General features: G+C 42.9%; 2 pseudogenes across 1 annotated transcript; one reads left to right on the forward strand and one right to left on the reverse strand.

The window, feature by feature from the left end:
• Positions 1-546: 546 nt before the first annotated feature.
• LOC123626727 lies at positions 547-5965 on the forward strand (annotated as a pseudogene).
• On the reverse strand, positions 4144-4738 carry LOC123626596 (annotated as a pseudogene). Its single transcript, XR_006730937.1, has one exon. The product of XR_006730937.1 is annotated as a 60S ribosomal protein L13a-like (transcript).
• Positions 5966-13454: the final 7489 nt, after the last annotated feature.

Raw genomic sequence — 13454 nt, forward strand, 5'->3', positions numbered from 1 at the left:
CGGCTGCGGTGCTACTTGGCCGCCTGGCGAGGGCGACCGCGCCCGGGCCTGTCCCCGCCGTGGCCCGGCGCCGGGTGCTGTGAGGGCGGCCGGACGGCCTGGACGCGGCAAAGCGGCGGCCTCCGAGGCGCGGCCCTCAGACCGGCCGGCGACGAGGCGCCGCGGGAGGCTGAGCCCCGCGGGTGGAGGCGACGGCGGCGCGGCCGGAGCGCAGTCACCGGGGCCGCACGCGCGGTCGGGGCCGGCAGGGTCGGAGGAAGCGGCGGCGGCACGCGGAGGGGACGCCGCGGGGCCGCACCGCGTTCGCGCCGTGGGGAGACGAGAGGCGGGGCCGCGGCAGCGCGCGGCGGGCGCAGGATTAGGTGACGTTTTGTCTAAATCAGAAGAGTTGTCTGCCCTTACACTGACACATTTTCCAAGTTCGAAATCAAGAGAATAACACCACATGGGTTAAAAAACTGTGCCTGTGCTAGTAATCCAAACGGTGAATTTTAAAATAACTACAAGCAACTTTTGCCTATCGGATAGACAAATAGCAAAGAAACAATGGTCACACCTACTGTGGATACCCAGAGCCTGAAAGGTTCCCCACACTCATACGTAAGTGTAAGCTGGAATAACCTGGACCAGGTCCTCCTGTGGGCTCTAGCAAGTCTCGTTTGTAGGAATTTATCCTTCGGAAATAATACGTCTGCAACATGTATGCACAAGAAATCTTGCTGAAGTGTTGTTGATAAAGGATATTTATAGTAGAAAAATACCGAAATGTATAACAGTAGCGATTTCTAAAAGAAATTCTATTTCATCCACACAGCCATTAAAAGTGATGCTGCATAGCACAATTCACAATTGCAAAGATGTGGAAACAACCCAAGTGCCCATCAATACATGAGTGGATTAATAAAATGTGGTATATGTATACCATGGAGTTCTACTCAGCTGTAAGAAACAATGGTGATCTAGCACCTCTTGTATTTTCCTGGAAAGAGTTGGAACCCATTCTACTAAGTGAAGCATTCCAAGAATGGAAAAATAAGCACCACATGTACTCACCATCAAATTGGTTTCACTGATCATCACCTAAGAGCACATTTAGGAATAACATTGATTAGGTGTCAGGCAGATCTGAGTGGGGGAAGGGAGGGGCGTGTACACACATAATGAGTGCAATGCCCACTGTCTAGGGGATGGACAGGCTTGAAGCTCTGACTCGCGGGGGGTGGGGGTAGGGGGGGCAAGGGCAATATACGTAACCTAAACTTTTGTACCCCCACAATATGCTGAAAAAAGAATAAAAAAAAATTTTTTTATTAGGTGATGCTGCATAATGGGTATAGAATTTCAGCTTGAGAAAACAGTTCTGGAGCTTGGGTGTGGTGGCTCACCCCTGTAATCCCAATGCTTTTTGGAGGCCGAGGCAGGAGGATAGTTTGAACCCAGGAGTTCGAAACCAGCCTCAGCAACAGCAAGCCTGTGTCTCTACAGAAAATTTAAAAATTAGTTGGGCGTGGTGGCACCCAGGTAATAGTTCCAGGTCCTGGGGAGGCCAAGGCAGGAGGATCACTTGAGCCCAGGAGTTTGAGGCAGTGAGCCTGTCTCAATCAATCAATCAATCAATGAAAAGGTCTGGAGATGGATATGGGGGTGATATGGTTTGCAGAACAATGTGAATGTACATAATGCCACTGGACTCAAAGACAGTTAAAATGGTAAATTTTATGTATGTTTTACTATAATAAAAAAGTGATGGCGTAGGTCTATGTGTATTGACATGAAAGGATATTCATAATATGTGGATAAGAGGAAGCAATCCCATTTTTTAAATATGTGTTTATAGTTTTATTTATACACACACACACACACACACACACACACACAGTGGTTATCTCCAAGAAATCGAATTTGGGGCAACTTAAATTCCCTGTTTTTGCTTACATGTATTTCTTAATATGTAATAAACATGTATTAGTCTCTATATATGTATATATGTACATGAACAGTCAGCCTAGTAGCAGTATTAGACATGTATTATGACATGTTTTAGAGGGAGACTATTTAGGAGGATCATGAAACAAAACTATTAAACAATAATAACTTGGAAAGCAAAAGGAAAATGGGTGAGACATGAGAAACTTTGAATATGAGAACTTTGAAGGGAAAAATAATCAGGAGTTGAAAATTTACTAGATATAGGAAATTGAGGAAAGAAATGAATAAAAGTAAGTGCAGTCAGTTTATCACACATTTTAAAGGTGCACATTTGTTTCAATATGATTGATATATTAGGAAATAATTTGAGCGTAACACAGAACTCCCATTGGTTGATGTGTGATTTCATCCTGGAGAAACACCAGGGGACCAAAGACAACTGTAACAAGCTGAGCCACACCACACAGGAGTGCACAAAGCACGCACACACCCCTTGGCATCTGTCAAATCCTTCAGTGTATCCTGTTATGAGCCATACCCATCCACATCTGGTGTTACAGCTTTCTGTCAGACTTCAGATAACCCTCCTCCATCACCCCACCGTAACTTAGAAACTGCTACCCTTCCCATGCCCACTTCTGCAAGCAAGGTTCAGATCTTCTCAAAGGTCAAGTGCCATATTTATTATCATACACACTTCTTAACCATATGACATGTAAAACTGTGCTGTCATTTTTATTAGGTTCTTATCTTTTCTTTTAACTGATTATGTTTTTAAGTGTTCTGTCTCTAACCCCAGTTTGATCATAAACCCCATGGTTTTTATTTGTGTTTTTTCATAGCATGATCATTCTTATCATGTTCTAGCAGGACTGACTGTACAAGGAGTTCACTGAGTTTCAGGTGGAAGAACAGTAGTACCATTCACAAAGCAGATAGAGCAGGGAGATGACATTTTGAGTTTGAAATGGAGGGATAATCCAAGATAACATCCACCAGGAACTTACATCTATGGTGAGAGGGCAGTAATAGAAGCCCGATGTGTAGGAATCATGTGCCTGAAAGGATAGATACTGTGATGCTCTGGAAATGGATGACCTCTCTGAGAGAGAGAACATACAGAGAAAAGAAAAGAGCCAAGTCTGAGCTCTTGGAAACTTTGACTTCAGGACTAGAGGAAGTGTTAGTAGAAAACAAAGAAGTTGTGAAAGCCGACAAGAGTAGGAGGAGCTGATTCCTGGTAAGATGGAGTGAACACATGCGGACTTTCTCTACCACGGAACACAACTATAAAACCTAAACAGAATTCATGGTGCAGCTATTTAGAGTCTCTGAAAAGTATTTCCAAGCGGATCAAAGAAGAACACCAGTTCTTGCTGCCTCCCAAGAACTGGCCTAGCCTGAGCAGAGCAGAGAAGAGCTGGGAGCCGAGCCACAAGGTCCCCTGACCCCCTGCAGCAGGAAGGGCGCAGCCAGCTGGGCAAAATGGTGCATGCCCACCTAGGCTGGCTCCAGGATGCCCCCAGCACCTGCGTACCCCAGCTGGCCCCAGGCTCTGAGCATGCCCAGCGCAGGTGTGCTCACTCATTTCAGACCAATCCAGATTTGCCACCTGTGGAAAAGAATCAAGGACATCACTGGGAGCTGTCATTGGCATATCCCAACAGGAATGGCTCAGTGGGAACAGCCTGTCTCCATCTCAACAGATCTTCAGGGTTCTTTTTTATTTTTCCTTTGAAAGCAATTTATTTGTTTCTGGATCACAAAATACAGGGGAAGGAGCAGGGCGATGTCTGTAACCCACTGGTTGCACATCTTCCCAATCTGTGCATCTATAAATACTTTGTACAACACCAAGCTCATACTGTCCCCGTAAGTGTCTTCTCACATTCTACCAGCTGCAGAGTATAGCATATGACCAGGTAGGAAGTTAAACCAGATGCCCCATTCACAAGGCAGGGCTCCCCTCCAATTATTGAAACTTAAGTAACTGGTGGTTCTAGCAATTTTCTAAAACTCTCATGAATAAGTAGGTTGATAAATTATGTCTGCACAAGTCCTAGAGTGATTTAGTCTTACAGATGTGCAGTGTTTGGGGCCCTTTCCTTGTCCCCAGCTTTCTACTTCCCAGGTTGCCTGTGGCACCTGGACTGCTGCCCCTGGGTCCCCCACGTCCCAGGGTGGTGATGGAGGAAGGACAGGCCAGGGCAAGCATGAGGAATAAAGTCTTTCTTGGACTCAGACCAGGATTCCATGGGTCTTGAGGACCTCTGTGTATTTGTCAATTTTATTCTCCACGTTCTTTTCAGACTGTTTCCGTAGCCTCATGAGCTGCTTTTTCTTCCTGTAGCCGTCACTGTCTGCTACTTCTAGCCAACCTCGTGAGCCAGGTGCCCCAGGTAGGCAAACTTTCTCGTAGGCTTCAGATGCACAACCTTGAAGGCAGCAGGAACCGCCATCCGCTTTTTCTTGTCATAGGGCGGTGGGATCCCATCAAACACCTTGGGGCGGTCCGGGGCAGCCTGGCCTCGCTTAGTCTTGCGGGGCAGCATGCCTCACACAGTGTGTCAGAAAATGTGGCTGGGGGCCCAGAAATGGTAGGGCCATGGGAAGAGTTGGTGTTCACCTGTTTGCGGAAGAAGGCCAAGTACTTTAGCTTGTTTGTGTAGAAATTGCCAGAAATATTGATGCCCTCACAGCACACAACCACCACCTTCCAGCCCAGCAGTACCTGTTTGGCCGTGATGGCTGCCAAGTGACCCAGGAGATGGCCTCGGCCATCGAGCCCCAGGAGCTGCCCCTCCACCATCTTTGGCAGCCGCCTGGGAAAAGCCTTCAGGGTTCTAAGAAAGGATCTCGTAGTTCTGTAATGCCATCTCCCACCCCAGAGAACGAGGGTGTGCAACCACAGTTAATCCAGACCCCAGTTTAAAAGAGTTTGAAGGAGCAACACTGTGCTATGCATGACTGAAACTCAGAAATGCCCCACATGCTGATGATGACAGCTGTAGTATCAACAGTGACTCAGAGGCCAAGTGTCTTGCTGTGAGCTCTCTGGGATAGGTAGAAATGACAGGGGAAAAGTGGTCTTGCTGTCAACAACTGCATCGGGCAGCCTTCTTATTGCAAAAATGACAGAGATATAATCGGCATTTGGGGAGGGGAAAGACACGGGCCTGATCCTAGAGAATGACATGTTCAGCCCGGGGGGACTACATGGGCCATCCCATGCTGCACTCTCAGCCTGTTGTGAGCATTCGTGTGTGTGGATTGGGCTACAACAATGGCCAGGATTCTGCTTATGTAACAAGAGACAAAGATATAAGAATTTCGAAATGTCATGTGTATCAATGTGACACACCAGCAAAAGCCATTGCCACAAGTCTCCACAAAAACTGTTCCAAGATTATGGCTGAAGGGAAGAATGCCAAAGCCCTGGCCTACAGTTCCTCACAGGGAAGGACCATGAGAATCTGATGTTTCTTTGCAAGATTTTTCTAACACCAAAGACTGAGCTGGTCCAGAAGTTCCATGTGCAGTACTTGGGCGTGTTACTGGCAGACAAAGCAGTCAGAATGGACACCCTGAACAGTGCCATGGCAAGTCTTATGACCTTGTCCAACAAGGAAGATTGGCTGCCAGTGAGCATGACGTGGCCAATGCTACTGTGACTCCCATCAGTGAAAAGGAGGAAGAGGAAAGCTTAGTGGATGGTCGTATGTGATTCCTGTCCTACATGGGTGTTGGGAAGGATGCTGACACATCTGCTTTCATCATGGACACTGTGAACCAGTGCTTCTTCGAATGCCATGTTTTCTGGAGTGAGCCCAATGCTGGTAACGATTCCAAGGTCCAGGCTTCTTGCAGGTTAAGAGAACAGAGGCGCTTGGCGGCCAGGTTGCTTTCACAGAAAGTTCGGCCACCTCCTCCACCAGCAGACTCAGTGACCAGAAGAGTTGCAACCAGTGTAAAATGAGGGGTCTTGTCCCTCATTGACACTTTGAAACAGAAACACGCTGTCACAGAAACACCATAGCTGTGTATGGTAAAGGACTCTGTAATATTTACCTGAAGACTGAAAGGCTACACTAAAGAAAATGAGCTGGTATCTGGCCTTCCATTCAGTTGCTAATGCTTTGTCTTAAAAGAATTTATCCTTAATCAACTAGTGTTAGACAAGTATGTTCTCTCATCTTGCTGCCATCATGTGATACGAAAAGAAGCATGAGTAATTTTGTTGTGGTGGTGGTGGTAAGTGCCGTCACAAGCAGTGGAAGGTCTTTTTCCTGTAAATATTGTGAACCTCATTTAACTTCACACAGAGAGAGAAGAATGTGGTCACACCCTTCCCAGTGAACTAATGCTGCATTCTTGGAGTGAATGGTGCCTGAGTTAGTCACTGTCTTCTTGACTGCATCTGTCACAAGCAACTTTTAAGTCGTACAGCAGTTTGCCCTGTTTTTGACACTGGAGTAGACACTGCATAGCAGATACCATTGAGTTGCCATAAAAGAGGGTAAGTTTTTGTTTTAGTTGTTGATAAAACTGAACCTGCTGGTTGACAAAGTTGGCTGTTGGCATCAGTATAGAAACCAATTGGCAGCTTTCCTTGACAAGCTCTTTGTCACATGGGCACCATTTCATGTTTATTGCTGTTTGTAGGATATTAGAAAAAAAGTGAAATTTTAAAACTGATGAAAAACTAAATTTTTAATTTTTTTATTTCAGCATATTACAGGGGTACAAATGTTTAGGTTATGTATATGGCCCTTCCCCCCCCCAAAGTCAGAGCTTCCAGCGTGCCCATCCCCCAGACGGTGTGCACCACACCCATTACGTGTGTATGTACCCACCGCCTCCTCCCTCTCCCAACTGCCCGACACCCGATGAATGTTATTCCTGTATATGCACTTAAGTGTTGACCAGTTAATACCAATTTGATGGTGAGAAAAACTAAATTTGAGGTATTAAAAGCAAACCAAATGGCCGGGCGCGGTGGCTCACACCTGTAATCCTAGCACTCTGGGAGGCCGAGGCGGGTGGATTGCTTGAGGTCAGGAATTTGAGACCAGCCTGAGCAAGAGTGAGACCCCATCTCTATTAAAAATGGAAAGAAATGATTTGGACAGCTAAAAATATATATATAGAAAAAATTAACCGGGCATGGTGGTGCATGCCTGTAGTCCCAGCTACTTGGGAGGCTGAGGCAGGAGGATTGCTTGAGCCCAGGAGTTTGAGGTTGCTGTGAGCTAGACTGATACCACGGCACTCTAGCCCGGGCAACGGAGTGAGACTCTATCTCAAAAAAAAAAAAAAAAAAGGCAAACCAAAAATAAAAAGAACAACAGAATTTGCAACACCATTGAACTGCCCATGATGTTACCTTTTTTCCCTCTGGCTTCCTCAACCTGAACTCAACACAGTTCAAAACCGGGAAGTGAGCACCACAGGCATACAGAGAGCAACTGAGGAGACACCCTCTGCTTCTATCTCATGGGACAGAAAAGGGAACTACTAACCCTCAGAGCAAGTGCAGAAAATTCCCTGATTTTTTTCTCCCTCTCGTTTTCTTCATTCCCTTGTACCCCAGCTGCCAGTCAAACCTGCAGCAGGAACAATGGCAGCAACAAAAAGCTGCAGGAGCCAAAACTCTAAGGAACAGAAATCTTCCCTTCTGTTCGGCAGAGCTGCAACTCCAAGAGGGCAGAGACACACTTTGCTAGGTTTTGGTTTTTTCTGTTTTCCCATTGCTGTGGCTCAGTTGTGGAAATGGGCAGTTTCTCACCAGTGAAACTGCACGTGGGAGGTTTCTGGCCAGAGAGCAGGAATGGGGAGCCCCAGGGAACCTAAGAGTACCAGGAAGATAGTGGAAAGTTGGTGGTGGGGGGGACAGGCAAGCAACCTCATAAAGCTATTTATAAACTCTTGGGCTCACCCCTGACCTGCATAGCACAGATCTGATTCTAATTAGCTCGCTGAAGACCTTGAGAACTGTGCTAATGGAAAGATTTCTGTTCAGGTCCCAAATTAACCACTGGGTGATGCACACATGAGACAGACCCAAATAGCACTGCAGAGGATTTAAACTGAACTGGCTTTATAGAACATAGCACACAGAAAGATGGTTGGAACCTGCAGCCCATACCTATCACAAGCACTTGCTAAAATTGAAATGTCAACATTCTCCATAGGATTTAGGCAAGATTCAGAGTCTCATAACATAATATTCAAAATTCTCAGGACAAAGTCCAAAGTTGCCAGGCATATGAAGTATCAAAACATCTCAACTTGTATGGGAAAAGATCAACAGTTACCAATGTTGAGATGACACAGATGTTGGAATTGTCTGATAAAGACATTAAAGTATTACAAAAATGCTCAAACAAGCAATCATAAACACTTTTGAAACATAAGTTAGAAAGTATCAGTAAAAAAATAGGAGCAATTAAGGAGAACCAAATAAACATTCAGAACAGAAAAATACAATAATCAAAATTTTAAAACTCACTGGATAGATCCAATAGCAGAATGGAAATGACAGAGGAGTCAGTGAACGTTTCACATTCACTGACATTATCCAATCTGACCAACAGAGAGAGAAAAAAAAATGAGCAGAACCCCAGGCACCTGTGGGATATAACACAAAATCTAACATTTGTGTCATGAGAGTCCCAGAGGACACAAGAAAGTGTGTGCTAAAAAAATCATTGGTTAGTTACACTATTGCAAAACATAATTTGAAGAAGTAATAGCTGAAAACTTCCCATTTGGCAAAACAACACAAACCCCAAACAGAATAAATTCAAAAACATCCATGCCCAGGCATATCAAAATCAAATTGCTGAAAACTAAAGACAAAGAAAGGCCGGGCGCGGTGGCTCACGCCTGTAATCCTAGCTCTGGGAGGCCGAGGCGGGTGGATCGCTTGAGGTCAGGAGTTCGAGACCAGCCTGAGCAAGAGTGAGATCCCGTCTCTACTAAAAATAGAAAGAAATTATCTGGCCAACTAAAAATATATATACAAAAAAATTAGCCGGGCATGGTGGCTCATGCCTGTAGTCCCAGCTACTTGGGAGGCTGAGGCAGGAGGATCACTTAAGCCCAGGAGTCTGAGGTTGCTGTGAGCTAGGCTGATGCCACGGCACTCACTCTAGCCCGGGCAACAAAGTGAGACTCTGTCTCAAAAAAAAAAAAAATAAAATAAATAAATAAATAAAGACAAAGAAAAAAATTTTCAAAGGTCCAAAGAGAAATGACACATAACCTATAGGTGAACAAACCATTCTACTGACAGTGAATTTCTCCTCTGAAATCATGAAGCCCAGAGGAAGCGACATATTTTTCAAGTGCAGAAAGGAAAGAATTGTAAACCCAGAATTCTACATCCAGTGAAAACGTGCTTCAGAATTAAAGTTGAAATAAAGACATTCTCAGATGAAGAAAAACTAAGAGAATTTGTGCCAGCAGATCTACTCTAAAAGAATTACTTTTTAAAAGTTCTTTGGACAGAAGGGAAATGATAACAGAAACTCAGAACATCAGGAATGAAAGAATAACAACAGAAACCATAAATATCTAGGTAAACACAAAACACTATCCTTCTTGAGTTCTTTAAAACATGTTTGGTGGTTAAATACAAAAAGTATTATACAACTTTCTGATGGGGTTTTCAGTGTAAGAAATGGTGAAGAGGCCAGGAGCAGTGGCTCATGCCTGTAATCCCAGGACTCTGGGAAGTTGAGGCAGGAGGATCGCTTGGGGTCAGGAATTGAAGACCAACCTAAGCAAGAGTGAGACCCCATCTCTACAAAAAATAGAAAAATTAGCCAGTTGTGGTGGCGCTCGCCTGTAGTCCCAGCTACTCAGGAGGCTGAGGCAAGAGAATTGCTTGAGCCCAGGAGTTTGAGGTTGCAGTGACCTATGATGACACCACTGCACTCTAGCCCGGACAACAGAGTGAGACCCTGTCTCAAGAAAAAAAAAATGGTGAAGGGTAAAGAGACTTATAAGGTGGCAAGATTTCTATATGCCAATTAAAGTGACAAAATATTAAATTCTAAATAGACTGAAAAATTGAACATGTATTTTGGAATCACTGGAGTAACCATTAAAAACCAAACCAAAAATAAATAAATAAATAAATAACAGAATAGGAAAATCTGTGAACACCTAGAAATTAAACAATACACTTCTAAATGATCCATGAGTCAGTGAGGATATCTCAAGAAGGGCAATTAGAGAATACTTTGAACTGAGTGAAAATAGAAATACAAAATATTAAAATTTCTAAGCACCTAAGGCAGTTCTTAGAGAGAAATTTATGGCATTAAAATGCTCATATAAGAAAAAAAGGTCTTGAATCAATCATCAAGCTTCTTAGAAAATTAGAGAAGAGCAAAGTAAACCAAACCAAGTAGAAGGAAAGAAATAAAATATGATAATAAAATTCAATGAAATATTTTTTCTATTAGATTTCATTTTAAAAAAATGGCTGAGACCCACTGACTTAATGTAATTGCCCATTAATGAGTTACAACTCAGTTTGAAAACACTGATTTTTACAACATAACTTCCAGAAGGAAATATTCTGGACTCTCTTACTAATTTGTAGGTAAAAATTTGAGGTACAATTATAAAATTGAGTTTAAGGCCTCATTAATGAATATAACAACTCAAATTTGCCTTCTTTTATGAACCCTTCCTAATTCCATCATGTAGATAATCCCTTCTTCTGTGTTTCAAAGTAATATATCTTCAAATAGCCAATATAGCATTTTTCAGGATACTGAAGGGAGTGGCATTCTGTTGGTCTCTCTCAAAATTAACGTCCCTGAGGATAGGGATGATGGTGTCTTAGTCTTTTTTCTAACTCTAACTTTTCTTTACGTGGGTAGTATTGATTGATATTACCATATTGCAATTTAAACATTTTATTCATTAATAAAATAAACCCATTACATGTTAACAAAAATCTTTTATGAAAATTACATTTTCAAAAAATAGAAAAATGGCATTTACATTTTTGCAAATCTCTTTACTCTGACTTAATAGAAGATATCTAGATTCTTGTATCTACTTCTACATTCAACCTGTTGCAATATGATATTTTGATTAAAGTATATGAAGAAAATTTAGAATCACACTACTATCTAGATAGCTTGAAAGGGACTATTAATATTTTAACAGCCTTTTCCAAAAAAATTGTGGATATTCTTCTTTGATATTACACCAAAATTTGACAAGTGGTAGTTTCTCAAAGGTTAGTTGCAATGTGGAATCTTCAATCTTATCGATGAACTTTTTGTACTCTGTTACATCTTGTACTTTGTTGTTTTGGTTTTTTTTTTTGAGACAGAGCGTCGCTGTGTTGCCCGGGCTAGAGTGAGTGCCGTGGCATCAGCCTAGCTCACAGCAACCTCAAACTCCTGGGCTTAAGCGATCCTACTGCCTCAGCCTCCCGAGTAGCTGGGACTATAGGCATGCGCCACCATGCCCAGCTAATTTTTTCTATATAGATTTTTAGCTGTCCAAATCATTTCTTTCTATTTTTGGTAGAGACGGGGTCTCACTCTTGCTCAGGCTGGTCTCAAACTCCTGACCTCGAGCGATCCACCCGCCTCGGCCTCCCAGAGTGCTAGGATTACAGGCGTGAGCCACCGCGCCCGGCCTACATCTTGTACTTTGAATGGATCATTTATCCATGTGTATCTTAACATTGTGGATTAGTCATTTGGGAAATATTGGTTCACTGAGCTATTCAGACATCCCAATCATTGACACATTTTATTATCCCATATCCAAAAATGGCATTTGTTAATGTCACCACTGATCTCATTAAAAAGGTTTGTAGGTATTGGGAAGCTGTCAAGCTCACTGTGGTAGATTAAAATTTTCACTTGAAAGCTCAAATTTTATCATTGGCAACACTCAGTTGTTTTTCTTGAAGTGACAAGCTCATTTCATTCATTTTTGGGAGCCTATATGTCAGCCATCCAAGTATGAATAACCACAATTTCTCAGTTGTTTGTTCAGGTAAAATGGTGTTCCATGAAAATGCAGCCCGTTTGGCCCACAGCTTACACAATTCCACAAATGCTTTTCCTTAAGACAATTATAAAGCTTTATGTATATTTCCACTCAGTCATATTAAAATACTGAAAAGACACATTGGGTGTTGTCAATAAAATATATAATGACTGATTCATCAAGAACATTCTTAAGTAAATGCACAGCAGTGAAGAGTACAATGACTAAGTACCACTGCCTTGGTTTGTGCTATGGCACAAACCATTTTACCCACCATTGTTTTTGCACCAACAGTGCCAACAGCACCACAGGGATAGTGACAGGCAAATAGTTTTGAATGAGCAGACCCCTCCACAGCTTCCACTGTGAGAACTGCTGGTCCAGTGAACAGTCTCGGTAGCCAGCGGCCCACCAGGAGATGGCCCCCGGGAGCAGAGCCTAAAATCACTCCACATTTAAACATGGAGCCTGCCCACCTGATTCAAGGTTCACTAAGCAGCCTTTTGGTTAATGAATTGCCACATGGTTAAACTTAAGGCAGAAAATGTCAAGTGGCCAGGCTGATGCAACTCTTTGGTCTGCTTCACAGTGACATTTCTGAGTGTAAATTAAAAATTACCATTATGCTTTCTATTAAACAGTCTCTATGAGCTTTGTTGAGTCAGCAGCTCTGAATCCAATTTTGGGACACTGATGATAGTTTCTGAGAGTAAATGCTATCTCACGAGAACTCTATATGGTTTTGTTTCTTACGACACCTTTGAAATGGTCTACATACAGATGACACTCTATGGCAATTTCAAATATAAAATGAGATTTTGGGGATCTAAAAACACAAAAACTAGTATGTAAAATGTTAAAAATACTTCCCAAATACATTTCCTCTAGAAAGGATTAAAATATTATTACCTAAGTTTAACTTGAGAAAAGACGACTATTCAATATTCTTATAGTTTGGTGCTTTAAACATTGAACAAATATTATTGATAAAGTGAGAATTAAGTGCAGGTACAGCAAACTAGTTTGCTCAGCACTCCCAACTTTTGGCATGTCTTCCTGAATCATTTATAGCTGGAAATACTTTATAGCTATAAACTACATTTCCCAGGTTCCTTTGCAGTGGAGTTCAACAGGACGTACAGGCTACTTCCACACAGATGCACTAATTGAGCCTTTCATTGGAACCGCACCACAAGGCAAGGGAGGCAGGTGTGCTTGCAGGGAGCATGGCAGAGGTGGTGCAGTCCTGGAGCTGGCAGCCAGGGTGTGGCTTCCTCATTCCTCATTCTGCAGTTTCCTGATTCTGGCACAGGCAGCAGCAACTTGATGGCACAGTTCTGTAGTATGGTTTTGGGTTGTACTTCTAAAAGATCAGGCAATTATTGTGTGAAGGTAGCTATATACCTGAATAAACCCATCGGTTTATCCCTTGAGTGGATTTTGTTCCTTATAGTCAAGAACTGACTAATTCACATTTTAACATTTCCTCTAACATAATC

The sequence above is a fragment of the Lemur catta genome, chromosome 22, assembly GCF_020740605.2.
Source record: "Lemur catta isolate mLemCat1 chromosome 22, mLemCat1.pri, whole genome shotgun sequence".
Taxonomy (NCBI): domain Eukaryota; kingdom Metazoa; phylum Chordata; class Mammalia; order Primates; family Lemuridae; genus Lemur; species Lemur catta.